Raw genomic sequence first — 27,528 nt, forward strand, 5'->3', positions numbered from 1 at the left:
TGCAAGGAAAAACAGTGTCAAGTAACAAGAGAAGACGGTTCAAGTTCAGCAATCAGGCGCCCACCTGAGAAAAAAAAGGGGAATTCAATTCAGAATGCAATTCAGGTCAACAACAAAAGAAGCTCGCGTCAAGAATGCGAGTCAGCAGTCCAAGATGATCAACAAAAGTTAGTCACAATCCAGAATAAAAAGAAAAAAAACAAAAAGAAAGACAAGAAGTGAATCCAAATGCAAAAGTTAATGAAAGATGTGAGCTGCTCAAGACAGGTCTGAGGTCACAAGCTCTGCATGTCCCGTCTTGGTTTGAAAAGTTGAAGAAGATTGAACCAATACCTGCGGCTAACAAGCATCAAAATTCAGATCAGAGTCCGCATGAAGAACCAACCAAGACTCAAGATCAAACTTCAGAAGACTCATAGATAGGAATCTTGTAACTCGTAGCTGATAGGCTTAGTTGGTCTTTTTTATTTTTGATTTTGATGTAATAACGGGACCGTGGACCAGAACCTCAGCGGAACGGCACCTCGACCGGCTCTCCACCTCGGTACTCCATTACCTCATTCACTTCTGAACTACACGTGATCTGATTCTTTTATAGCCAAGGATATGTAGGCAGCTCAGATACCAGAGCTCGGTCACATTCTCTTTTCCTTTAGATTTTAGTCTCTCTAAATAAGAGTCGGGTCAAAAAACTTGTCTCGTCGTTCTTTGTCTGAAAACTCTTTGCGTTTCCAGTCAAAGAGGGGCAGCTGTAGACATGTAATTTTTGACCCTCCCCAAGATTTTACACATTTTAGGGTAAATATGTAGTTTAGGTTTAGTATCGCTCTCTTTACTTTATTTTATCACAAAAGTGAAAATTACAAAAAAATATTTTCTCTTATGTAGCTAATTAATATTTTTATCTAGTTACTTTAATTTGTCTACCTTACAGAAAATTCAAAAATACAAAAAAAAAATAGTTCCAGGAATATTATATTAATTTTACAATGATTTTTTTATTTTTTATCTTTTAGTATGATATTTTATAAAAAATATGCCAAATAGATTGTTTTAAAGGATAGTTTTATTTTAATAATTATTTTAATTAAGTAGGATTAATTAATAAATGGTGTAGTATTTTTGGTCTTGTTTTAGAAGAAAGAGTATAAAATTTGGGGCTAATTTTGTTTGGTTTTAATTAAAAATGCCTAATTTGAGATAGCCCAAAACATTGAGCCCATACCCATTTCCCATTTGACATAACCTAATTTTTACCTCTATAAATTAACACCTAACTCCTAAAATTAAGGGGACCTAAGATCTAGCTACCCACAAAAATCGGCAGCCTCAACTCCAAGATACTTTCTTTATTGGATTTTGACGACCCCAACTTTCATTTTCCTTTTTCAGTATATTATCCTCCTCTTTAGGATTATTATTATTATTTCTATAATAATCTTCATTGTTAATTTTCACTGATCTTGACGCCGCCATTGCGCCTGCGTGAGCTACTTCAGCTTGTGCGAGTTTCGACATGTTCCAATGAAGCTCCGCGTTTAAAGTAGCTAAGGTGGGTAAAGATTGAATTTTGTGAATCTCTTGTTACATGCCTTTTTACTGCCCAAAAACTGCCATCGAACCAGCAACAAAACGTGCTGCAAACAGTTCCGAAATCACCATCCAAATCTGGTCGAGTTGAGTCGTTCGCCGTTGCGATTCCGGTTTGAGTTTTTGGTCCGTAGCTTGCTTGAGGACTGCTGTTTTTTGGATGTTCTTTTGCGATGTACATGTCGGGAGATTTTCAGCAATTAAGGTCCGATCTTTATTTGTTTATGATTTGTTTGATATATATTGCTTGTGCTTAAGTTGTTGGCTTGAGCTCATTTCATACCATTGTTGGTTTGAAATAGCATACTGTTTGGTGCATCATTTTGCTTAATGTTGTCTCATGTTCATTTACTATATCTTCATGTTGATCATTAAAATTGCAAAGTGTTAATTGAATCATGAAGTGAAGGGATTAGTGATAATGGTTCATGTGTTGTTTGTTAGAAATTAAAAGGTTGTGGGGTTTAAGCTGATTGTAGCGTTAATGGGCTATGAGGGTTGGATAAATTTAATTAGAACAGTTTGAATTTGACTAAGTTTGGGCTGTGGGTTTTAGTCTCTAATTATCATGAATTGGGCTCCGAAATTTCTTATTGTTTCCTTGTGTTTAGGCTTGGTCGTGACTGGTGTTACTTGCTCACTATCTTGTCTTGTAAAAATCTATTTTTTGTGTCGTTATTTATGAGGTATTCATTTCCTTTAGATACCATAGCTTTGCCAACTAATAATCCCATTACTTAAAATTACACTTTTTCCAATAATGTCTTTTCCATAATTCATGGCCTTACGACAATCTCAAACATAGGAAACGAACAATTTTGAAAGGTGTAGTTGCTTTAGGCGCGTAATTTAAATTACTTTCCTAAACTCGGGTGTGCATTTATGTGACCCAAATCCAAATCTCAACAATGTTAGATAAAATGTGTCGTGGACCGTGGGTGCATTTATGTGACGTGGTTCAAGACGCGATTTAGATGACGTTGAATATTTCCTAAAAAAATAATTAAATAAAAGCAGTTATAAAGTTAAAATTAAACCATAGGCTAAAACATGTGTTAAAATCAGATAATAGGCCAATTATAACAGTTGAGCGACCGTGCTAGAACCACGGAACCCGGGAATGCCTAACACCTTCTCCCGGGTTAACATAATTCCTTACCTGGATTTCTGTGTTCGCGGACTGTAAAACAGAGTCAATCTTTCCTCGATTCGGGATTTGAAACCGGTGACTTGGGACAACATAAATTATCCCAAGTGGCGACTCTGAATTTTTAAATAAATAATCTCGTTTTGATTGTCACTTAAATTGGAAAAACTCCCTTATACACCCTTCCGAGGGGTGTAGGTAAAAAGGAGGTGTGACAACGAGCAGACAATGTCGGCTGACGAAAGCCAATAGAGGAGCCCTCGCTCTCCGCACTCTCCCTGGCATCGACAAACATCATATAAGAAACTAAGTAAAAAGAGAGGAAAAATAACAAACAGAAGCGACATCTTACCTGTAAAGGGCCTGTGTCCAAATATTTCATAAAAGGCCGACCAGGTGCGAACCCCCGCCGTATGGGGAAGGATGGCGCTCACCCACTCACGGATACCTTCGACAGATGGATGAGGCAATTTCTCGGCTGCAGAGACATAATAGGGTTTAGGACTATAACGGAAAATGGTCGGATACATCTCTGACTAAAAGCATAAGAAACTTACGTGCAAAGTTTCACTTCTCAGGGAACCCCGTCGGATCCGCCACAATGTGCTCAGTCCGTACATAGAAATAATTCTCATAGAAATGACGGTTAGCCCTATCGTCCATTTTCATCACCAGACTCTTCGACCCCCGAGGATGCATGTGAAGCATCGTGCTGCGGATAAGCTGAGGGGCGAAGATATTGAGCATGTGATCCAAGGTGATCTCACGACCGGCAAGTTCCGCAAACTTGAGCAACATAAGGAACAACTTGTACAGGTACGGCAAAAGTTAGGCGGGGCATACCTCATAAAAATGGCAGAAGTCTACCACCAGGAGAGGAAAAGGAAGTGTGTATCCAATAAGAAAGGGGTAGGCATAAAATACACAGTATCCAGGACGATCAAAATGATGTCATTTTCTATTGTCGGTCGCATGTCGACGTAACCGGGATCCCCCACCTGGCTTTCAACTCTGCAATGTCCTCTCTTCTCATAATAGAAGGGACAGGCTCCGGCTCCGCCCCGGCGCGACTTCTGAAGTCAGTCAATTCTCTTCCAGGGCGAGGCAAAATCTCAACTACCGATGGGACCTCCTCGTCTTCCACCGCTTCTGCCCTTCTAGTGGCCTGAGCAACATTCTTTGGTGCCGGAATTATGATAGAGAGATCAGTGCAAGAGGAATCACCAGCCATTTCATCCAGATGATGCGGCAAAAAGACAACGGAAAGAAATGCCGAAAATTTTCAGTTAACTGAGGGCAAACAAAAAACTCGGAGTGTCAAAGAGAAAGTATATCTGCAGAATTCTTTCAAAGTAAAAGGCAAAGAAGTGTGCCAATCGAATGATGAGTTCCTTCTATTTATAAGAGACATAAATCCCCCAAGCACGAAGCCCAAGAGTCGCCAATCGAATCTGATAGGGCACGAAACATTTTAGTTCCCAAGAACATGTGTCATAATGTCATTGATCTGGAATTTATTATGTTTGACTAAGATTTATCCCTTCATTTTCTTCGATTGATTTATTCAAAAAGGTTCCGATATTTTTTGAGTCAAACAGATACAATTCTAATTTACCTAGAAAATACACAAGCAAATACCTCACAAATTCAGTCCAAGAGAAAATTTACACAATTATTACGCCCAACATTTTCTTCTCTATTTCTCACAACTTTCTCTCTATATTTCTTACAATACTCAAGAAGAGTTGACACAAGTTTGAGGAAAAATGACAAGGAAGTGGTCTCTATTTATAGGTAAAATCTTACAACATAATCAAAAATTATTTTCTACTTGGTCCACTTGGATTAAATTAGCTACCAAGTTAAAATGATTGGACAGTCTTAAAAAGTTGACGCTGTTATAAAATAAAGACTGTAAAGTAAAGATAAGTATAAAGAGAAACTGATATATTATTCGAATTCAAACTGATGTACATAATGAACTGAAATCTCTTCTATTTATAGAATAAAGGAAGCTGATGTGTAAGCTGCTACTGCAAGCTGCTACTACAAGCTGCTGTGTAAGCTGCTACTATACCTGATATGGATAATCTTCTACTGAGAGCAATGTTTATCCATAACGGAGTACTGAATGGATAAGATCATTATACTCAGTATAGATAATCTTCTATTAGGGGTAATGATTATTCATAACGGAGTACTGAAAGGATAAGCTCATTGTATCAGGTATAGATAATCTTCTATCGGGAGTAATGTTTATCCATAATCGGGTACCGAAGTGATAAGATTCTTCCGAAAGCTTATTTCCAATAGAGTACTAAATAGATAAATATATTTGCGGCGGAGTCCCATATGGATAAGCTTCTTCAGGAAGCTTATTTACAACGGAGTACTAAATGAACATCCATAATATAATATATTTATAACACTCCCCTTGGATGTTCATTAAAAGATAATGTACCTCATTAAAACCTTACTAAAAAAAACCACGTGGGAAAAAATCCTATTAAAGGAAAAGAGTACATATATTTAGTAATACGCATTGCTAGGTGCCTCATTAAAAACCTTATAAGGAAAACCTTGTGGCAAAAAAACCTTAGTAAGGAAAAAAGAGTGCATCGCATATTTTACTCCCCCTGATGAAAACCTTGTTTAAAATATTTGAGTCTCCTCATTCTAATCTTGTATCTGTATAACCAATACGATTTGCACCACCTTTGTTAGCATTAGCAAGATACATTAATACATAACAATTGCACTGAGATAGAGTATTTCATGACAAAAGAGTTCCTCATTCTCTTCTGGAGGTCGGAATGGATCCTTATTCACTTCAAATGATCGAACACCCATTGATGTACTTAATGGGTGCGCTTTGTCCATAAAAAGGTGTTTAAAGACCCTTTCTGTATAGGCAAATTGATGGATAAAGATTTCGTCTGCTAGATATTCAATTTGCAGACAAATTTTTATTTTTCCAAGATCTTTCATCTCAAATTCTTTCTTAAGATATTCAATTGCCTTTTGGAGCTCTTCTGGATTTCCAACAAATTTTATGTAAACAGCAAGTATAACAAATTCAGATGACATTTTCGGATGACATAAACAGCAAGTATAACAAATTCGGATGACATTTTCTTTATAAAAATACATGGACAAATAACATCATTTATGTAATCTTCTTTCAGCAAATATTTACTGAGGCGATTATACCACACGCACACTGATTGCTTTAAACCGTACAAAGGTCTTTAATTTTAATAGGAGCATTTGCAGCTGAAATATGATATTTAATTTTAGATCAACAAATGCTTCTGGAATTTGATTTGAATTATCTTTTGAGTGAGGATCATACTAATGATAATTTGATTCATATATCATATTTTTCAGCTGTTTATTCCATCCCCCAAATGTTCTTTGAGAAATATATCTTTGTGTATTTGGTAAAGAAATTAATCATATACCACACATCAAAAGATAGTAAAAATATTTAATTTCTGATCCTAAACCAATTGTTAGGGGAGGACTTTATCATATATTGTTAGTCTGCTGCATACAAGTGCTGTTGTATGCAATTTAGAATATCTTAGACCAACACATGAAATTTTGTTCTCATAAGCAATAGTTTAGCCATTAGTAGGAGGTATTCAATGCTAAACCAGCTTGGATATAAACCAGCATTATCAAGATGAACTGTCTTGATTTCATAATCTGAAACTTATGCTCTTAATTGAAAAAATCAATCTCAAATGCCAAACTGCAGGTTGACAATAAATATACATGTAACCATCTTATATATGCATCTATAAGTGGTTCACGTGATAGGTGAATGTGCCCATATTTACCTTTTATATATTCCAGAATTCAGGGGTCTTAGTCTCAACTTTAGGCGGTATAATATTATGAGAACAAGCAGCACAAGAGAATTGTTGAAGAATCTTCTGGTTCTTCAGTATATGCTTATCAGAATTCTCAAATAACTCATTTAAAAATGGCAAATGAAAACTTCAAGTTTATCATAGCATGTGCTATCTCTTAGTAAACTTCTAATTTACTATGGCATAAACCTTTGCATTAGTAAACTTCTGATTTACTATGATACATGATGTAGTACAAATTGAAGAATAAGGCGGGTAACTTCTCACATACATATTATTTTACCCCCTATGATTGTGGAAACATAAAGATTTTCAATCTTCCAATCATTTGTAGTATCAATATGATAGCCACTTGTATTAGTAAAATTCAGGGTTACTACAACATATGTTTTGACCATAATCATATAATATGAATGACATATTTGTATATAAGATCTTCAAGAACCTTCATTTATTATCCACAATCTAATATTTATCGGACACTACTGGCGTCATGTGTCTTCTAGGCAAATAGTTAGCTCTTCAGAAGTTTGATACATTTTGTACTATCAAATATTGCTCACACACTTCTGGTATCATGAGAGAAAATCACAATCAAATAAACAGTGTAAAACAATTATTTAAGCACAAGAAAACTCTTCTTCATAATATTTTCATACTTTAGGAGGCAATTTCAATTGTGTTACTTCTTCAGGAGCAAATTTAAAAGTACGAAATATTGAGTATATATTCTCTCAATTATATTACCTCTTCTGGAGGTGAATTGTAATATATTCACATCAAGAGCACGTTCATATTTACCAGATTTATTAATATTGTCACATTCACTTCAGGGAATGGATTAATATTATCAAAAGTTCTCATCCTTCAGGAAATCGAACATAATTATCTAAATGCGCATTAATCACATCAAATTGTGATGCCTCAAACTCTTTTAAAATATTTACTACTTCAGGAGCAAATCGAGGCGTGCATTTAATATAGAGAATATTTATGTAGCTTATCTTCAATTGGAACCATAGAAAGCCTAAATTATCACTTCTGGTGATCATAGGCATATACCACTTCTGGTGGTTAACAAAATATAATTACAATGAGATATACGAAATATAACCACTTCTGGTGGTTGTATATTTCTTGCAAACTCTGCTAGAGTTTAAATTGATCTAATAATGTTATCCATATTCTTCAAAATGACATAAATAAGATATATTATAGTAAACATCATTATCAAATCATAATTTTTCTTTATGTACAATAATTACATAATCATACTATCTATTACAAACAACAAAAATAAAATATTTACATTTCTACAGATTCACCACCGATTACATGACTTGTTTCTCCTTCTGGGAGTGCAAGGTAATCAACTACATCCAAATGCATGAAGTCTAAATTATCTTCAGAAATAAAATTTGCTTCAGCATTTTTCTCTGTCTTCTTCAGGGAGGCTTGATAAAGCTCAAGCATGTGCTTTGGCGTACGACAGGTACGTGACCAGTGCCATTTTCCTCGACATCTATAACATGTATTTTCTGCATTTGGTGCTTGCACCGCTTCATGCTTTTATTCCTTCCTTTTCCACTGCTGGTGGTGAGGAGGGTTATTTGGTGCATTATTATTACCATGATTAAAATTTCTTCCCCGACCACGGCCATGACCACGACTGAGGCCACGACCTCTTCCACATCTAGCTTGGTGGAAGTTCGTCGTATTCACTTCAGGGAATGGACAAGAACCAGTAGGCGTTTCATGGTTTTTCATTAAGAGCCTATTATGTTGCTCGGCTATAAGAAGATGTGAGATAAGTTCAGAATACTTTTTAAATCCCATCTCTCGATATTGCTGCTGCAGGATCATATTCGAGGCATGAAAAGTGGTGAAAGTTTTCTCCAACCTATCATGATTAGTAATATTATCACCACATAATTTCAATTGGGAAATAATTCTGAACATAGCAGAATTATATTCACTTATAGATTTAAAATCTTGTAGCCTTAAATGAGTCCAATCATAACGTGCCTGTGGAAGAACGACCATCTTCAAGTGACCATATTTATCTTTCAAATTATTTCACAGTATGACTGGATCTTTAATAGTGAGATATTCCATTTTCAGACCCTCTTCAAGGTGATGACATATGAATATTATTGCTTTGGCACAGTCTTGGTTTGATTCCTGATTTTTATCCTTGATGGTGTCTGCCAGATCCATTGCATCAAGATGAATTTCAGCATCAAGCACCCAAGACATGTAGCTTTTGCCCGATATATCCAGGGCTACAAATTCAAGTTTAGAAAGATTTGACATTATATAGAAAAAGAAAGTTCGTACCTCAGATACTTTCAAAGTATTTGCTCGAGATGGCAGAGTCTCGTGCTGATAACGTGTTATAAAATAAAAACTGTAAAGTAAAGACAAGTATAGAGAGAAATTGATAAATTATTCGAATTCAAACTGATGTACATAATGAACTGAAATCTCTTCTATTTATAGAAGAAAGGAAGCTGTTGTGTAAGCTGTTACTGCAAGCTGCTGTGTAAGCTGCTACTGCAAGCTGCTACTACAAGCTGCTGTGTAAGCTGCTACTATACCCGATATGGATAATCTTCTACTGAGAGCAATGTTTATCCATAACGGAGTACTAAATGGATAAGCTCATTGTACCCAGTATAGATAATCTTCTACTAGGGGTAATGATTATTCATAACGAAGTACTGAAAGGATAAGCTCATTGTACCATGTATAGATAATCTTCTACCGGTGATAATGTTTATCCATAACCGGGTACCAAAGTGATAAGCTTTTTCAGGAAGTTTATTTCCAATAGAGTACTAAATAGATGAACATATTTACGACGAAATCCCATATGGATAAACTTCTTCAGGAAACTTATTTACAACGGAGTACTAAATGAACATCCATAATATAATATATTTATAACATACGCTAAAATTAGACATATTTTAGTTTTATTCCAACAGCACCCTTTATTTCACTATTTTTGAAGGTCAATTTTATCCCTATGTCCATGCCTTTATACCCTCTTCAGCTCAAGAAAGTCACGCTATTAAAATCCTTACCTGGAATGTGTTGGGTCCTCCTAAATATTGTGTATTTTGACTTTTTTCCAAGTATTGTTTCCCCCATCAATTAATCCTTTATTACCTTAGTTGTTCATATGATACAGTTTCATAAATATAGAAAATTTTGAATGCTTTATTAATTCCTTAAATGACGATGCTAATGATGTCAGAAGAGTGTATAAGGCTGTTTCTTTTCTGTTTGCCAATGTGAAAGCATTAGATTGTAATCATATCGCAATTACCGATTTACTATTTCGAAAATGAGACATTAAATTATCATTAATATTATACATTAAATTATCATTACTGTCTTCTTAGTGTGTCTTTGTCACATGAGCAAATTAAATTAAATTTTGTAAAATTGAGTTAGCAAAAGTTGATATCCTATTCTTAGGAATAGTATGAGAGAAAAGAGTCGATTCATTTTTTAATTCGAAATTATGCTTAGAAGTGTTATAAAATGCAGATAAATGATTGGACAGTCTTTATGAGTTAGTTTTTTTTTTTTTGGTTAAGTACTATTCTAGAAAATAACTTTTGAGATTGGAGGTGGTTCTAAACCGCGTGTTTGTGAAATAACTTAGGATAAAATGAATATGATCCCAGAAATTTGACGAACAAAGCAGATGCGCACTACAAATTTAATAATTAATGAGATGAAAAAAAGGGTTGACAACGATGATGTTCTGATTGCTATTTTGAATCAAAACTAGGTATTATGATACTAATCAATATTTCTTGTTTTTCAATCAAAAACTTTGCATAGTATTTATTGGTAGAGGTAACAAAGTGAATCCTATAATAATTAATAAGTTCAATGGTAGCAGTTAGGGGTATACATAGGTCATGTTGGTTCGAATTTTTTAATTATCAAACCAAATCAATAGTGTTGGATTTTTAAATTTATAAACCAAACCAAACCAACAAAGTCAGGTTTTTCAATCTCGATTTTTCTCAGGGTTTTCGGATTTTTTCGGTTTTTCTGGGTTTTCCTTGGTAAAGTCTTTGTAGCATAAAATATGTAATTTGTGCTCCAAATATTTCTTAAGTACTAGTAAGATACAACTATATATGTCCTTCGGAACTACCCTGTTGGTTTGGAGGGGGTTATCCATAGTGATGACCTGGGATCGATACACACTCAATGCCTTCTGGGCCTGAGCCTGTCGCACAGGGTTTGCCTAGTGCGATTTACATCCCCTATGTGGTTTGCAGGCTATTATGCAGCGGGGGTTTACCCAGTGTGCACATAGTGCTTACCCGAAGGGCAGAGGCTGTGGCAGAGGCGTAGCGGCTGCGAATTTTCTTGGGGTTCCAAAAAAAAAAAATACAACTATATAATGTATTTTCCAAGAAACTAACACAATAATATGAGATAAGTCATAGCATTATACTAAAATATTCAATAACAAAGATAATAAAATTACATAAAATAAATATTGCTAATTCATAAGCCATAATGAAAATTAATATAATCTAAAATACCATATAGGTCATGCTAAAATAAGTATAGTCTAAGTACTAATATTAATTACATAACTAAGCACTAAAGAAAAAGATAAACTAAGTTATGCATTTTCATTATAAACCAATGTAAAACTAAAATAAATATCCAATACTATCGTTATTCCTAGTGTTGAATTGAATTTCTTTTGTTAGCATTAATATTGATTTGAACTTTATTTGAGTTACTATATGTATGTGCTATAAAATTTATTTGCTATTCAAAAATGTTAAGTCTAAACTTGAAATAATATAAAACTGTGAAAAAGTATGAGAAATATTTATAACTTACATTGTTATATATATATATATATATATATATATATATATATATATATATATATATATAGAATATTTTTAAAATTTATATAAAATGTACTATCGGGTTGGGTTTGGTTTCAATTTGACTTTTTTTAGTTAACCAAACCAAACCAATTATGGTAGGATTTTATTTTCCAATATCAAACCAAACTATATCGGATTTGTTTTTACGATTTGGCTCGAATTATCGATTTAGTGCGATTTATCGATTTTCTTTGTACACTCCTAGTAGCAATCGTTCTACTAAAATATTATACTATGTAATATGTGATGTATCATCAATACTATCACCTTACTAAACCGCTTGTGGGCTGTGGCACAATTAATGATATTACCCTGTATCAAAGATTTAGAATGACGAATAATTTTATTAACATATTGTTTGAGTGAAAAATGCAGTAACTTTTTCTCGTCGTGAAATGGCATATAATACAATTTCAAAGCATGTAACTTGTATTCACAATCTATCATGTAGCGAGGCTCGTGTCAGTCAAAATCTGCTGAAAAAAGGATGCGAGTATAATAACGTAGTAAGCATCGTAGACCATCAGTAATTTACTTAGGATAAGTCATCCAAAAAGAACAATACCAATGCAAAGATAAAACATCATATAAAGCATAAGCATGTAAATCATACTTAAATTTTATTCATACTGAGAACATGTTTGTAGATCTTTTTTTACAACTCATACTTAGATCTTAAACGTAGCATGATTCATATCTTGTTATGTCGAGGAAGAGGCAAACCCGAAAATAAAAAAGATAAAGAACACCAAATTTTAACGTGGAAAATCCTTCAAAATCGAAGGTAAAAATCACGGGATCACAAAGATCCAAAAAAGCTCCACTATAATAATAAGAGTGTTACAAAAGTTCTCCAAGTTGGCTACACAACAAGTGCCAAACACGGAGAAACGATAGCAACAAGAGCAACAACTAATCAATTGAAGAAAGAGGAGAATCCACAAAAACGAAGCTGTTGTTCGAGGCTCGAAATCAGATGCTACGGGAATCCAAATCCAGTCTTCACGGTTCACATCAAAGGCCAAGATGTTATGAACACTCGATCAAAATTTCAGCCCGATCCAATGATTAAAGAAACGGAAGACATTATTTGAAGTTGGCTGGTCGGAATAAAAATCTGCAGCAAAATAAATACTTTTCTTCTCTCTTCTCTCTTGATGAAAACTCTCTCAAAAACCACTCTTATGTGCTTGTATCAATGAGCATGGAATGATTCTCCAAGATTGTCCTATTTATAGATCATGAGTGGTGCTTTCTCTTAAAGCCAAAACTCACTCAAAATAGGAATAAACACAGAATCCAATTCTGAATAGGAATGGAAACCAAAAGAGAATAGGATTAGACCATTGAATCTTTGGCTGGAGAACATGGGCATGTGCCCAACAAACTCCCCCAGCCAAGGGGCCAAATGTGTCTTCAAGTAGAGGAACTATTGACAGGCTTCATGCCTGTCAATTTTCTGCAAAACACATGCTTATCTGCAAGCTTAACGACGAAGTCCTCAGGCTGCTCCATATAAATCTCCTTATATAACTCACAATGAAGAAAAGCAGTCTTGACATCTATCTGCTCAACCTCTTAATCTAGACTTGAGGCTAAGCCTAGAACCACAGGAATAGAAGACATCTTCACAACAGGGGAGAAAATTTTATCAAAGTCAACTCCCTTCTTCTGGCCAAAACCTTTAACAACTAACCTAACTTTGTACTTGGGCGCAGAGGTATGATTATATTGCTTTACTCCGAATATCCATTTGTTTGATAAAGTTTTCTTACCTTTTGACAAATTCACTAACTCATATGTGCCATTCTCGTGGAGTGACTTCATCTCATCTTCCATGGCTTTGATCCACTGATCTTTGTGAGTATCTTTTATGGCTTCATCATAATTCTCAGGTTCTCCCATGTCAGTCAAAAGTACATACTCATCAGGAGGATAATGCATGAATTTTTACTTCTCCCTTGTAGATATTCTAAGAGAGGTTTCAGGAGCATTCAAAGTAGTTACCTGAGCAGGAATTGGTTGCTGATCAACCACAACTTCATCAAGTGAAACATCCAAAAATCTACACTATGATGATCATTTTGATCTTGATCACTATCTACATCATTTTCTTGGTTCCTTCATGTGCAATAGGTGCCTTAGCAATAGAAACTGGATCACTATCAACTAAGTTCTCATTACTTTGAGAATCTATCTTCTCAGCTTTGTCAATATCTTCAATAGTCTGGTCTTCAAAGAATATTGCATCATGACTTCTAATAAGTTTATTGTCAACTGAATCATAAAATCGGTACCCAAACTCATCTTGACCATAACCGATAAAGATACACTGCTTAGTTTTGACATCCAGTTTCGATCTCTCATCTTTAGGAACATGCACACAAGCTTTGCATCCAAAAACTCTCAGGTGATCATAAGAAACATCTTTGGCAAACCAAACTCTATCTGGGACATCACCATCCAAAGCAACAACAGGAGACGAATTGATAACATAGGCAACAGTGTTAAGTGTTTCCACCTAAAATGTATTTGGAAGTTTAACCTCTGAAATCAAGCATCTAACTCTCTTAACTAGAGTTCTATCCATCTTCTCTGCCAAACCATTCAATTGAGGCGTCTTAGGCAGAGTTTTCTGATGACAAATTCCTTGTTCCTTGCAATAGTTATCAAAGGGACCACAATATTCACCACCATTATCAGTGCGAATGCATTTTAATTTCTTCCCTGTCTGTCTCTCAACTAAGGCCCGAAATTCCTTAAACATGCCGAGTGTTTGATCTTTGGATTTTAAAGGATACACCCAGAGTTTGAGAGAAGGATCATCAATGAAGGTCACAAAGTAAAGTGCACCACCTTTTGACTTTACTTTAAAAGGACCACACAAATCAGAGTGTACTAGCTCTAAAATATCGGGCTTTCTTGAGGGAGGATGGCTATGAAAGGAAATACTTTTCTGTTTGCCAGCTAAACAATGGATACACCTTTTCAGCTTTGCTTGTTTCACTCCAAAAAGTAAACTTTTCTTATCCAAACACGTAATCCCCCTTTCGCTCATATGACTCAATCTTCTGTGCCACAATTCTGATAAAATGGCACTTTCCACTAGATTTATGGGGTCATTAAGAATAGAGCCCTGTGTCACATATAAATGACCAGACTTGACTCCTCGAGCCACTACTAACGAGCCCTTGGTGAGCTTCCATTGGCCATTAAAGAGGGCATTATGGTAACCTCCATCGTCTAATCTTCCTATGGAGATCAAATTGAAAGGAAAGTCTGGAGCATGCTTGACATCTTGAAGAACTAACGTTGAACCATTATTAGTTTTCAAACAAATTGTGCCAACACCAAACACCTTAACTTCACTAGCATCGCCCATTTTTAACACTCAAGAATCAATAGGAGTATAAGATGAGAAAAAGTATTTTCTTGGTATGACATGTGAGGTAGCTCCAGAATCTACTATCCAGCTCATCTCATGGGATACCAAATTGATGATGTCATAAGCAAAAAGAAGGTCATCTCGAACAATAACAACAATATTGTTCTCGTTATTTTCAGCTTTCTTTCCTTCTCTAATGTCTTAATTCGACTTGCGGCAAAATATTTTGATGTGTCCTTTCTTGCCACAGTGGTTGCATGTAATATTATAGTATTTGAACCTTGACTTACTTCTACTTTTACCTGTATTCCTTGAGCCTTTTGTTCTATCTCTCCCCTGATCTCTATAACCAATATATTTGCTTGTGAGGATGAACCCTGAGATTTTCTCCTTACTTCCTCATTCAACACACCACTCTTGGCATATTCCATGGTCACCTTACCATCAGGAGCTGAATTTGTCAAAGAAACATGAAGAGAAGTATTAAGCCAAAGTCCTTGTGTCTCGTCATCAAAATTAACTCAGATTCCAGATAGCTGATCAAGGATGCCCTGAATATCATTTATATGAACAAGGATAGGGCCGCCTTCCTTGTTTTTAAAGGCAATCAATTGCTTTAGTAGGAATAACTTGTTGTTCCCACTTTTTGAAGCATAAAGAGTCTTTAGCTTTTCCCACAATGATCTCGCATGTGTCTCGTTCAATATATGGTAGCAAACATTATCTTTAACCCATTATCGTATAGATCCACATACTTGTTGGCGCTCAAAATCCTAATCTTCATTAGATATACTCTCGGGGTTTATGAGCTGCAAAAACGGATAGATGCATCTTCTTCACGAACAACAAGTCTTTCATCTTGCTTCTCCAAACATTATAATTTCTCCCATTTAAACATACCATCTTGCTCTTATTTACCTCCATTCCATAATAAGCCGGATAAATAACCAAGGCTCTGATACCACTGTTATGTCGAGGAAGAGGCAAATTCGAAAATAAAGAAGATAAAGAACACCAAATTTTAACGTGGAAAACCCTTCAAATCGAAGGTAAAAACTACGAGATCATAAAGATCCAAAAAATTTTCACTATAATAATATGAGAGTTACAAAAGTTCTCTAAATTGGCAACACAACAAGTGCCAAATACGGAGCAACGATGGCAACAAGAGCAACAACTAATCAATTGAAGAAAGAGGAGAATCTACAAAAACGAAGTTGTTGTTCGAGGCTCGAAATCAGATGCGAAGGGCCTCCAAATCCGATCTTCGCCATTCAAATCAAAAATCAAAATATTATAAACACTCAGTCAAGATTTCAGCCCGATCTAACGGTTAACAAATCGGAAAACATGATTTGGAGTTGACTGGTCGGAATAAAAATCTGCAGCAAAACAAATACTTTTCTTCTCTTTTCTCTCTTGATGAAAGCTCTCTCAAAAACCACTCTTATGTGCTTAAGTCTTTCAAAGACTTGTATCAACGAGCACGGAATGATTCTCCAAGATTGTCCTATTTATAAATCATGAGTGGTGCTTTCTCTTAAAGCCAAAACCTACTCAAAATAGGAATAAATACCGAATCCAATTCCGAATAGGAATGAAAACCAAAAGAGAAGAGGATTAGGCCATTGGTCCTTTGGCTGGACAACATGAGCATGTGCCCGACATATCTATGGAGGTTATTGATGGAAAACATGTATATAAAACGAAAGCGCATAGCCGGATCACTTGCATGTAACTATATAGACAACATATAATCACAGATTTTAATCAAAGATAAAATCGATACTTAATTATCTCTTGAAGCGTGACTGCGATCGCAAAAAGAGCCTTCAAATAAGAGCGAAACCGTCCACGATATCATCCTCCAGTTCCACAATCTTCTATTGTGTGACCCGAATAATGCACGGAATTAGTGAAAATTCATGTGGGTGAATTTTTCCTAGGAAAATCATGTAGTAAAAACCATCTCATTCTTATGGAATAAGACCCCTTTATATAGCCACATGTTTTAGAGTTCAAAACCTTTTCCTAAACCTATTGGGTCTTCCTTTTTCACCAAGAAATAGAATTTCATTATCTCTAATTATTCTGGCACAATAGGGACCGTAATATTTAATTAACAAGACTTCCTATTATGGACTTAATTCGAAATATCCGAATTAATACTACCATAATAAATTACGAATTATTCCACTAAAAATTTGTAATTGCACTCCTCTGTTCAATTTCGAAATTCTTCCATTGAACCTTATTTAGTTCCCCATGTTACTATTAAATTAATCAATGTATGTTTTCCATGTGATGTGAGTACTATTTTTACCTGGTAAAAATTTACACGCACTGGGTGTTTATACCAAATCTAGTTAAGTTAACCATGAGAGGTAAACGAAAGTTTATTAGGAGTTCAAAGTCTATTAAATGTGTTAATTTTAATAAACAAAAAATTTAAATAGGTAAAGAATTGGAATAACGAACGTTATCGTTTTCTAGCATTCTGCTTTTATTTCTTCATTAAAGATCAAAAGAGTAATTATGAAAGTTAGTATGTGAAGAAGGGGAACTAAGGGGTTACTTATATAGAGAAGGAGAGTAGAAAAATAGTTGAAAATTGTGAAAAATTACTAGATTTTACAAGGCTTTGAAAAAGTCAATAAAGATGTGATTATTATAATACATTCAGAAAAATTATTTGTTTAATGCTATAGCAACGCTCTCACCTCAATAAAACATGTTTTCTTTGATGTATGAAGAAATGAGGAGATTTGGGTGCCCTACTGTTTGATACTGCATTTGCTTTCTAAAGGCACTGTTCATTCTTTCCTATTTATTTAACGTATCGTTAAGATCTCAACAAAAATAGTTAAAATATTAAGTACATAGTATTATTTTAATATTACTATTTAAGATTACGTGCAAAATAAATGGTAGTTAATTATGATTAAAGACCAATAGTTATAGTAAGGTGACAAGTGTTATTCATTTATTGACTTGATATAAACACCCGATGCGAGTAAGTATTTTTCATTGTCCAGGAGCTTTAGGTGAACGTTGCTGAGAGAAATTTAGAAATTAGCTTGATAATTACGTATTAATTGTTTATGGTATAAATAAATGTCACGTTCATTTATTTGAATTGAGGGTCCTTGTCAAGTAGATTCCTATGTATGTTTTATGATAATCCACATGGGGCCAGGATTTGATGGACTTATGGTTGTTGATTCATTTCCTGATTAATTGCTCAATTAAATAAAAAAGTTAACTATCACTTTGAAAAAAGCACTTTTGAAAAAAAAAAGCACAATTTTCAAAATAAGTCCATTTTTCCAGCTTGGTTAAACGGGCTATTAATCATCAAATTTTAGTTTAAATACAACACTACTGCTCCTATCTTGATTTCAGGAATAATTTTCGTTGAAGATACATCACTATTTAACAACATCGTTGTACACAGAGCTGTGAACCATAATTTAAAGTTTATGAGTTCTGAACCTGTCGTGGAACTCATAAGATTGTGTTAATTATTAGATTCACAATTAAATATTTATATATAATTAATGAATTTTTTAATGCAAATACAAAATCTAAATAAAAGTTTCTGGGTTCGACCGAACCTGTAATTAGTACCCATAAACTTGCTATGGAACCTATAACATTATCTTAGTTACCAGATTCATAATTAAATATCTATATATATTTAATAAATTTTCTAAAAATACGGAGTCTAAGAAAAAGTTATGGATCCGACCTACCTCGTAATTAGTACTTTAGCTCCGCCCCTGACATGGGCTACCTTAGTTATTTTGATTAGGTCAACCATAAAAAGGATAGTTTTAGTTGGAGCAACCATTGGATATAACTTGTTATAATATGTTACTTAATCGTTTTAGATTACCAATCAATGTTATTAAATTGTAACGATCTGACCGGTCGTTTTGAGCTCTAGCGCGTCGTTCGGTAGTTTGAGCCCTTGAGTAGCTTCAATTCAGGTATTTTGACTTGTACGTGTGGTCGGAATTGAATTTCGAGAAGTTTGGAGTTGACTTCGAAAGGAAAATTTGAAAGCTTTAAGTTGAAAGAGTTGACTAAGGTTTGACTTTTGAGTAAATGACCTCGGAATCAGGATTTGAAGATTCCAATAGGTTCGTATGATGATTTTGGACTTGGGCGTATGTTCGGGTTGAGTATCAGGTGGTTCGAAAATATTTCGGCGCTTATTAGGGAAGGTTGGCAATGTGAAGGTTTAAGAATTTTATAAGTTTGGTTTAAAGTAGATTTTGATATTAGCGATATCCGTTTGAGGCTTCGAGCCTTGGAATAGGTTCGTGTTGTGATTTATGACTTATGCGTAAAGTTTGACGTTATTCCGGAATGTTTACGTGTAATTCAGACGTGTTCGGCGAAATTTGGATGTTTGAAAGTTTAAAGAAGGTTTCGATCTTTGATTTGTAGATTTGATGCTGCTGGGCGTGATTCATGGCTTCAACTAAGTCCGTATTGTATTTTGAATTGTATTGGTACGTTTGGATGGGTCCCGTGGGCCTCGAGTTTGAAATGGATTGAAACATGGAATTGAGGACCTGTTGATGCTGTTGAAGTCTGGTGCAATCGAACCTGCGAAAGGAGTAGCCGCAGGTGCGAAGGGTCCATTGCAGGCGTCATGACCCAATTTCTCCTATAGGTCGTGATGACGCCCAATACAACCGCTAGGCAAGTCAACAATGAACTAATCACATGATTGTTTATTTTAGTATTTTTAAAAAAACTGATTTTTAATTAATGCATAAATCGGAGGTAAAAAGTTAATAAGGTGAGAGATGTTAATTTTAAGATCAAATGAGATAAGTAAAATAACCCAAAACCATCATATGTCTACTAGCAAAATTTTCAAGACCTGGTATCACTGTAATGATCTGACCGGTCGTTTTGAGCTTTTACACTTTGCTCGCCAGTTCTCAGGCATGACTTGCTCCGTGTGATGTATTATGACTTATGTAAATCGTTGGTTTTGATTTTCAAGGTAATCGGAATGAATTTGGAAGAACAGTTCTCAGTTTGAAGCTTGACATTTGAAAGGTTTGACTTATTTGCATATGATCTCGAATCGAAATTTTTATGACTTGGTTAGCTCCGTTAGGTTATTTGAGACTTAGCAGCATGATCGGAATGCATTTTGGAAGTCCGTGGAAAGTTTAGTCTTGAATTGGCGAAATTGAGATTTTTGCGTTTTCCGGTTGATAGGTGAGATTTTGATATAGGGGTCGGAATGGAATTCCGAAAGTTGCAGTAGCTCCATTGTGTCATTTGTGACGTGTGTGCAAAATTTCAGGTCATTTTGGACGTGGTTTGGTTGGGTTTTTGATCAAAAGCGTAATTTGAAAGTTCTTGGAATTCTTAGGCTTGAATCCAATGTGATTTTGGTGTTTTGATGTTGGTTTGAGAGTTTCGAAGGTTGAAACAAATTTGAATATGGTTATGGGATATGTTGGCATGTTTGGTTGAGGTCCCGAGGGTCTAGGGTGGTCAATCGGACCATTGCATGTTGTTTGGAATTTGCATAAAATTGCTGATCAGTGTTGCAGAGAAATGGCCTTCGCGTTCGCGAAGGGTTAGCTGGTTAAGGCTGGAATTTTAGCCTTCGCGTTCACGAAGGGCTGATTGTTTGGGCATCGCGTTCGCGGGTAAAACTCCGTGTTCGCGTAGAGAAAATTGGCCAGCTGGGCTTGAGGTGTTTTATTCATCGCGTTCGCAAGAGAGGTAACACGATCGCGAAGGGTCAAGCTGAGGAGCCATCACGTTCGCGGGTGGCTGGTCGCGATCGCGAAGAGTAATTTTGGGTCAAAGTTATTTTGTGCTTCGTGAACGCGAGGTGTTGACCGCGTTCGCGAAGAAGGTTTTTGATGCCTGGGCAGAATGTTTAAATAGCCATTGTCCGCGATTTTGGGGCTAATTTTCACCATTTTTGTGCGATTTTGGAGCTTTTTAAGAGGATTTAAAGAGGGATTCAAGAGATAACACCTGGAGGTAAGATTTTTGAACTCAATACTCGATCCTATATTGATTCGTACTTGTTTAATCATGAAAAATGTGGAAATTAAAGCCTAAAAATTGTGGAATTAGGGCTTGGATTTGGAGAGAATAAATTGGGAATTTGAAAGGGTAATTGCGGTTCGATTTTGATGTTCTTGGTATGTATAGACTCGTGAGAGGATGAAGATTCTATTGATGTGACTTTTATCGGATTTTGAGACATGGGCCCGAGGGCCAGGTTTGAGCAATTTCGAGATTTTTGATGTAAATTGGATATTTTCGAGTGGGCTTTGTTCCCTTAGCATATTTTAATAGTTATGTACTGATTGTGGCTAGATTTGGAGCATCCGGAGGTCGATTCGTGAGGGCAAAGGCATCGCGGGCTAGAGTTTGGACCGTAACGAGGTAAGTTATGATTGTAAATACTGTCATGAGGGTTTGAAACCCTAGATTTCACATCGTTGTGCTACTTTGAAGTGACGCACACACTAGATGACGAGCGTGGAGTCGTGCACCGTTGGGGATTGTGACTTGGTTAGTCCCATACGACTGTTAAGTTGCGTATTTGATTTGAAATCTTATGATATTCTATATTTTGGAGATTGATATCATATTTTTGTGTTGTATGCCATGTTTGTGGCCTTGTGCCGACCTGTTGAGACCCGTAGGGGCACTTGAACTATTTTTTCTCGCTCTATTTGTTTTGAAAGCATATCCTCAGTCATGTTTTACCTGTTTAAATGTTTAAATCTGATTTTATCACTTTACTTCTTAAAATGTGAAAACTGTTTGGGCTGAGTTCCCTGTTTTACTGATGGTCCGAGTGATCGTGAGGTTGATGACTGAGATAGACCAAGGGTCTGATTGTGAGGTTGATGACTGTATAGACCGGGGGTCTGATTGTGAGGTTAATGACTGAGAGAGGTCGAGGGCCTGATTGTGAGGAATATATATTTATGGATCGGGCTGCACGCAGTAACAATATATATATATATATATATATATATATATATATATATATATATATATATATATATATGGATCGGGCTGCACGCCGCAGCGATATAGCGCTTGAAATGTAGGAGCTCATCCGGAGTTTTCACACCCCCAGTGAGCGCAGTCGACTATATATATGGATCCGGCTGCACGCCGCAACAATATATGGATCGGGCTGTACGCCGCAGCGGTTATTATATGGTAACTATTGAGTGTGAGTGCTGAGTGTGAGCGCTGATTGGTAAGTGTTGAGTCACGAGTGACTGAGAGGCTTGCTCGAGGGGCTATTTATATACATGTACATGAGTGATGTCGCTTGAGGGGCCTGGTTATGAGCTTATTACTTTCACTCATCTTTAGACTGAGCCTCTATCGAAAATGTTTGTGACGACCCGGCCGGTCGTTTTAAGAATTAATACCCCGATCCCCTATTAACTGCTTTCCCCAAGTTTATTTCTGCTAATGTGATTTGCCGGGATGCTCGGTTTTGAGTTTTGAGGAGTTTTGGGACACTTAGTCCCTAATGAGAGCTTAAGTGTTAGAAAGTTGACCGAAGTCGGAACAGTGGGGAGACAGCCTCGGAATGGAAATCCGATGGTTTCGTTAGCTCCGTTAGGTGAATTTGGGGCTGGGAGCGTGTTCGAAATGTGTTTTGGAGGTCCGTAGCTAATTTAGGCTTGAAATGCCGAAGTTTGAATTTTTGAAGTTTCCGGTCCGATAGTGAGATTTTGATACGAGGGTCAGAATGAAATTCTGGAAGTTTCAGTAGCTCCGTCATGTCATTTGGGATGTGTGTGCAAAATTTCAGGTTATTCGGACGAGATTTGATACAGTTTTTGATCGAAAACATAATTTAAGAGTTCTTGGAGTTCTTAGGCTTGACTCTTATGTGAAATTGGTGATTTGATGTTGTTGTGAGTGTTCCGAAGTTTTGAGCAAGTTTGAACAATGTCATGAGATGTGTTGGTACAATTGGTTTGAAGTTCCGGGTAGGCTCTGGGATGTTTTAGTGCAAAAATCATAGCTGTAGCAGGTCTACAGGGGTTGCAGGCCCCAGAACTCACCCATGCGGTCCGCACAAAAATAGGTGCGCCCGCGGTGAGTGTTGTGCGGCCCCCACAAAGACGGAATGCGGCCGCATGAAGACTGGCGCGGACCGCACAAAGTTGTGGTGCGGCCGCATGAATGGGTTTGGCAGCTTCTCTGAACTTCACTGACGCGGACCGCGTGACCATAGCATGCGGCCGCATGGAGAGGGACGCGGGCCGCATGAAGTGGGACGCGGCCGCATGAGTTTGACCTGAAGGGTACTCTATATAAATACGAGGTTTTGGGTTTTATTTGATATTTTGACCTAGAGAGCTCGGATTTTGGCAATTTTTCGAAGGTTTTTCAAGAAATTCATCGGGGTAAGTGATTTTAACTCAGATTTGGCTAGAATACATGAATCTAACACTGAATTCATCATTTAATTCGTGATTTGAGAGGGAATTTGGGAAGAAAATTGTGAAACCTTTCAAAAATGTAAAATGATGATTTAAAGGACCAAATAGTGTCGGAATTGTATAATTTTCGTATGGTTAGACTCGTGAGAGTGCGAGGTTTCTGGGAATATAAATTTTTATTGATTCCGAGATGTGGGCCCGAGGGGAGTTTTGGTCATTTTCCATAATTTCGCTTATTAGCTTTGAATTAAAACATAGAATCATTTATTTGAGATGATATTTACGATATGCAATTGAATTGATTAGATTTGGGCCATTTGGAATCGGATACTCGTGGCAAAAGCATGGTTTCTAGTTGATTTTGAGCCGGTTCGAGGTAAGTCGCTTGTCTAACCTTGTGTGAGAACCTTTCCCCTTAGGATGTGCTATATTTGATAATTGAAATGCCCTGTACGTGAGGTGACGAGCGCGTACTTGAGCTAATTGTTGAAATCCGATTTTTCCTTAAGTATTTCAATTGAGTTCTTTTCTTGTTTTATTCTACTTGTGAATTTAGCATGTTGCTAGTCTAGAAAGGCATGTTTAGTTGACTTAATTGCCTATTTGCTTAAATTGCCTGAATTTCATTACGTGAAGCATGTTAGGCTAGAAGGAGATGTTTACTTGGTACGAAATTAGCGTTTAATTTAATATTCTTGTGTTGCTGCTCTGTGTTTTAAATTGGGACTACGGGTTAGATTCCCGGGATATTCCCCCTGCACATTTACTTTGGGACTACGAGTTAGATTCCCGGGAGATTCCCCCTGCACATTTACTTTGGAACTACGGGTTAGATTCCCGGGAGATTCCCCTGCACATTTACTTTGGAACTACGGGTTAGATTCCCGGGAGATTCCCCCTGCACATTTACTTTGGAACTACGGGTTAGATTCCCGGGAGATTTCCCCTGCACATTTACTTTGGGACTACGGGTTAGATTCCCGGGAGATTCCCCCTGCACATTTACTTTGGGACTACGGGTTAGATTCCCGGGAGATCCCCCGCACATATATTGAGGATACCAAGAGATCCTCGGGATACCAAGAGATCCCTGGCTTATATTGAGGATACCGAGAGATCCTCGGGATACCAAGAGATCCCTAGTACATATTGTGAGCACGTGGTTTTTGCCTCACACAAATTACTCTAAAAGAATTCCAAAAATTAGGTCTTTTCTTTAATTATGTGTTATTCTAGGAATTACTGTGCGATTTTCCGGATTGTTTGTATATATTTGTGGGCATGTTTAATTTTATTAATGCATTAAAAATACAAAAATATAGCATTGGCATTTAAGATTTGATTTTTACATTTTTGAAATTAATTAATAATTAGGTGTTTTAAAAAAATAAAAATTCAAAAAATAATAACATATTTTTGTAATTTTAGTCAAATTGTGTGATTTTCTTTTAATTTGGCATTTAATTATTTGTGATAATTATTAGTTATAGTTAATTAGTATTTTTAAGTTAATTTGATGTTTTATAATTTAATTTAAGATTTTTGAGTTTTAATTTTTGAAAGAAAAAGAAGAAAAGAAAAGAAAAAAGAGTTAATAAAAGAGAGGGAATAAAATTTGGGCCAAATTTAAATGTTCAAAAAAGGCTGTTGGTGTAATTTGGACAACCTATGAATCGATCATGTGCCTGCAGGGATTCGACCTTAAATCCCTGCGTGGCCATCACATTGTGTCATTGGATTGGGCTGGCATTGGTAACATGATACTGGGCTCCCTTTGGGCCCAGGATTTAGATATTATCTGGGCTCGTTAGTAATTAAAATAAGGTAGGCTGATGGGCTCAGGTTTGAGCCTAAACCGGGCAGCCTTGTGTTAATTAAATCATCAGTCCATTAATTGAAGAAGTATAAAAGAATAGTCATTAGTCGGGTGTTGGGATTACTGCTAAATGAGACAGGAATCCGGGTAATCGGGAGGATGAACGGGTTGAGTTTTGGTCATGTTATGCATTGGGCTTAATATCAACTTCATTTTCTTTCTTCATTTACACTAGTAGTATACTTGTTTAGGGAAAATTACTTGCATTCGAATGTTGAATATTGTTTGGTTTATTAATTATGCGAGTTTGCTTTAAGTGGTTTAGGCTAGTCCATATAATAAAATCTGGGTGTTGTAATGCCATGATAAAAGTCATTTAATTGTTCGAATTCCATATTTCAAGCCTAAGGGTAAATGGTGGTTATTCTCGATAAATGTATCTACTTTAGTGTAAAGCTAGTTAGTCTTACAAATGGCTGTTTAATTAATGAGTAATTAAGGCTGCAAATTAAAATAGTAAGCGCAGTTTCATAGGTGGGAGCGAATTAACTAATTAATGTAAGAATTTAATTTAGTCATGCTAAACAAAAATGACAATTGTGTGACCCTCGCTTTAATTAAATTTTAACTCAATTTTAGAATTCGAGGCATGCCATTCATCAAAACTCCATGGCACTCGCGGAGATAAAACGCGTAGTTGCTTTAGGCGCGTACTTTAATCCTAAACTCGGGTGCACATTTATGTGACCCAAATCAAAATCTTAACAACGTATGCGTTCACGCAACATCGGGCGAAACCATCTTAATTTTGATAAAATACTATCGTGGTTGTGTACATGTTCGCATGACATAATTACGATTCTAAAAGCAAAATCGGAGTACGCGTAATTTTGGCCTAATTTTCTTAACATTAATAAAGCATTATTAATCGTGGACTCGTATGCGTGACATGATTTTTGACGCACCAAACAAATAGGTATACGTATGCGTAACCCATTTCAAGATAATTTTCTTAAATAAAAAACGGTTAAAGATAAAATTGCACGTAGGTTCAAATTGTTCTAAATCAGATAATTAAGCCGGACATAACAGTAGAGCGACCGTGCTAGAACCACGGAACTCGGGAATGCCTAACACCTTCTCTCGGGTTAACAGAATTCCTTACCTGGATTTCTGGCTCGCGGACTGTAATACAGAGTAATTAATTTCCTCGATTCGGGATTTTAACCGTTGACTTGGGACACCATAAATTATCCCAGGTGGCGACTCTGAAATAATTAAATAATCTCATTTCGAATAATGTCACTTTAATTGGAAAAACTCCCTTATATACCTTCGGATGTAGGAAAAAGGAGGTGTGACAGCTCTGGCGACTCTGCTGGGGAACGAACCCAGATCTCTGGTTCAGGGTTCACGAATTTGAGCTTAGAATAATTGTTATATTTGGCTTTATTTATTATCTGTTTTATTCACATGTTTGGGCCTAATGTGCTAAATGTTGCTTTTTACCGCTTTGATATTATCTGAACTGTATATTAAACTGCTACGAAACCCTTCTTCTTTCCGAGTCTTCTAAATTTATGGTGCACACGTGCATGTGGCCCACCTTTCTGTTAAAAGTCATACCAAATAGAACGAAGATGGGCCAAGTAACTAGGTCGGGTAGACTTTCGTGCTCCCGGTACGTTGCCCCCACTTCGGCTCGAGCTGTCCGCTTGGGTAAGCCAGGTCTAGAACAGTATACCCCAGGTTTTACACTTAGAATCACTCAGCTTCATGCCAGATCCCTAGTAGGAACGTTTGTTTGCATCATGTGCATTTGACTTCGGAGACTCAACATAGGGGTTGGGTCTGTCTAGGACAGGTGCACCCGAAATGAAAAGACCATCCTGATGCATCTTACTTGCTACTTGTGCATTCATTTGTTTCGGATTTGCATGTTGACTAGCTTATAGGAAAAAGTTAGAAAAGGAAAATCAATGTGAGATCCGAGAAAGAAAATTGGTTGTTTTCGAAAAAAAATATAATTCCCAAAATAGTTTGAAATTCTGAAAAACGAAAGGAAATGTCGTGTTTCTTTGAAAAATGGTTTTATTATTACGAATTACGTAAGTTTGATTCTCGCTGGATGTGAGATACGTAGGCAACCCACATCGGGCCCAACTATTTTAAAAAAATAATAATAATAAAAAAAATATATATAAAAAATAGATAATAAATAAATAAAATATGGGTACATAAATGTCATTGTGTTAAGTAAGGTGATGCCATTCTTGTCCAAAATATGCCGAATGTCCCCAAAAGGGC

The 27,528-nt window shown here is 36.2% G+C and overlaps 1 long non-coding RNA gene across 1 annotated transcript; it reads left to right on the top strand.

Annotated features, from left to right (window-relative positions):
• The first annotated feature begins 1,320 nt into the window (after positions 1–1,320).
• LOC138891118 (uncharacterized) lies at positions 1,321–9,332 on the top strand. Its single transcript, XR_011407430.1, has 3 exons — positions 1,321–1,795; positions 8,062–8,104; positions 8,824–9,332. It is a non-coding gene; the product is annotated as an uncharacterized lncRNA (long non-coding RNA).
• The last annotated feature ends 18,196 nt before the right edge of the window (positions 9,333–27,528 follow it).

Source organism: Nicotiana sylvestris, chromosome 5 (assembly GCF_000393655.2).
Source record: "Nicotiana sylvestris chromosome 5, ASM39365v2, whole genome shotgun sequence".
Classification (NCBI taxonomy): Eukaryota; Viridiplantae; Streptophyta; class Magnoliopsida; order Solanales; family Solanaceae; genus Nicotiana; species Nicotiana sylvestris.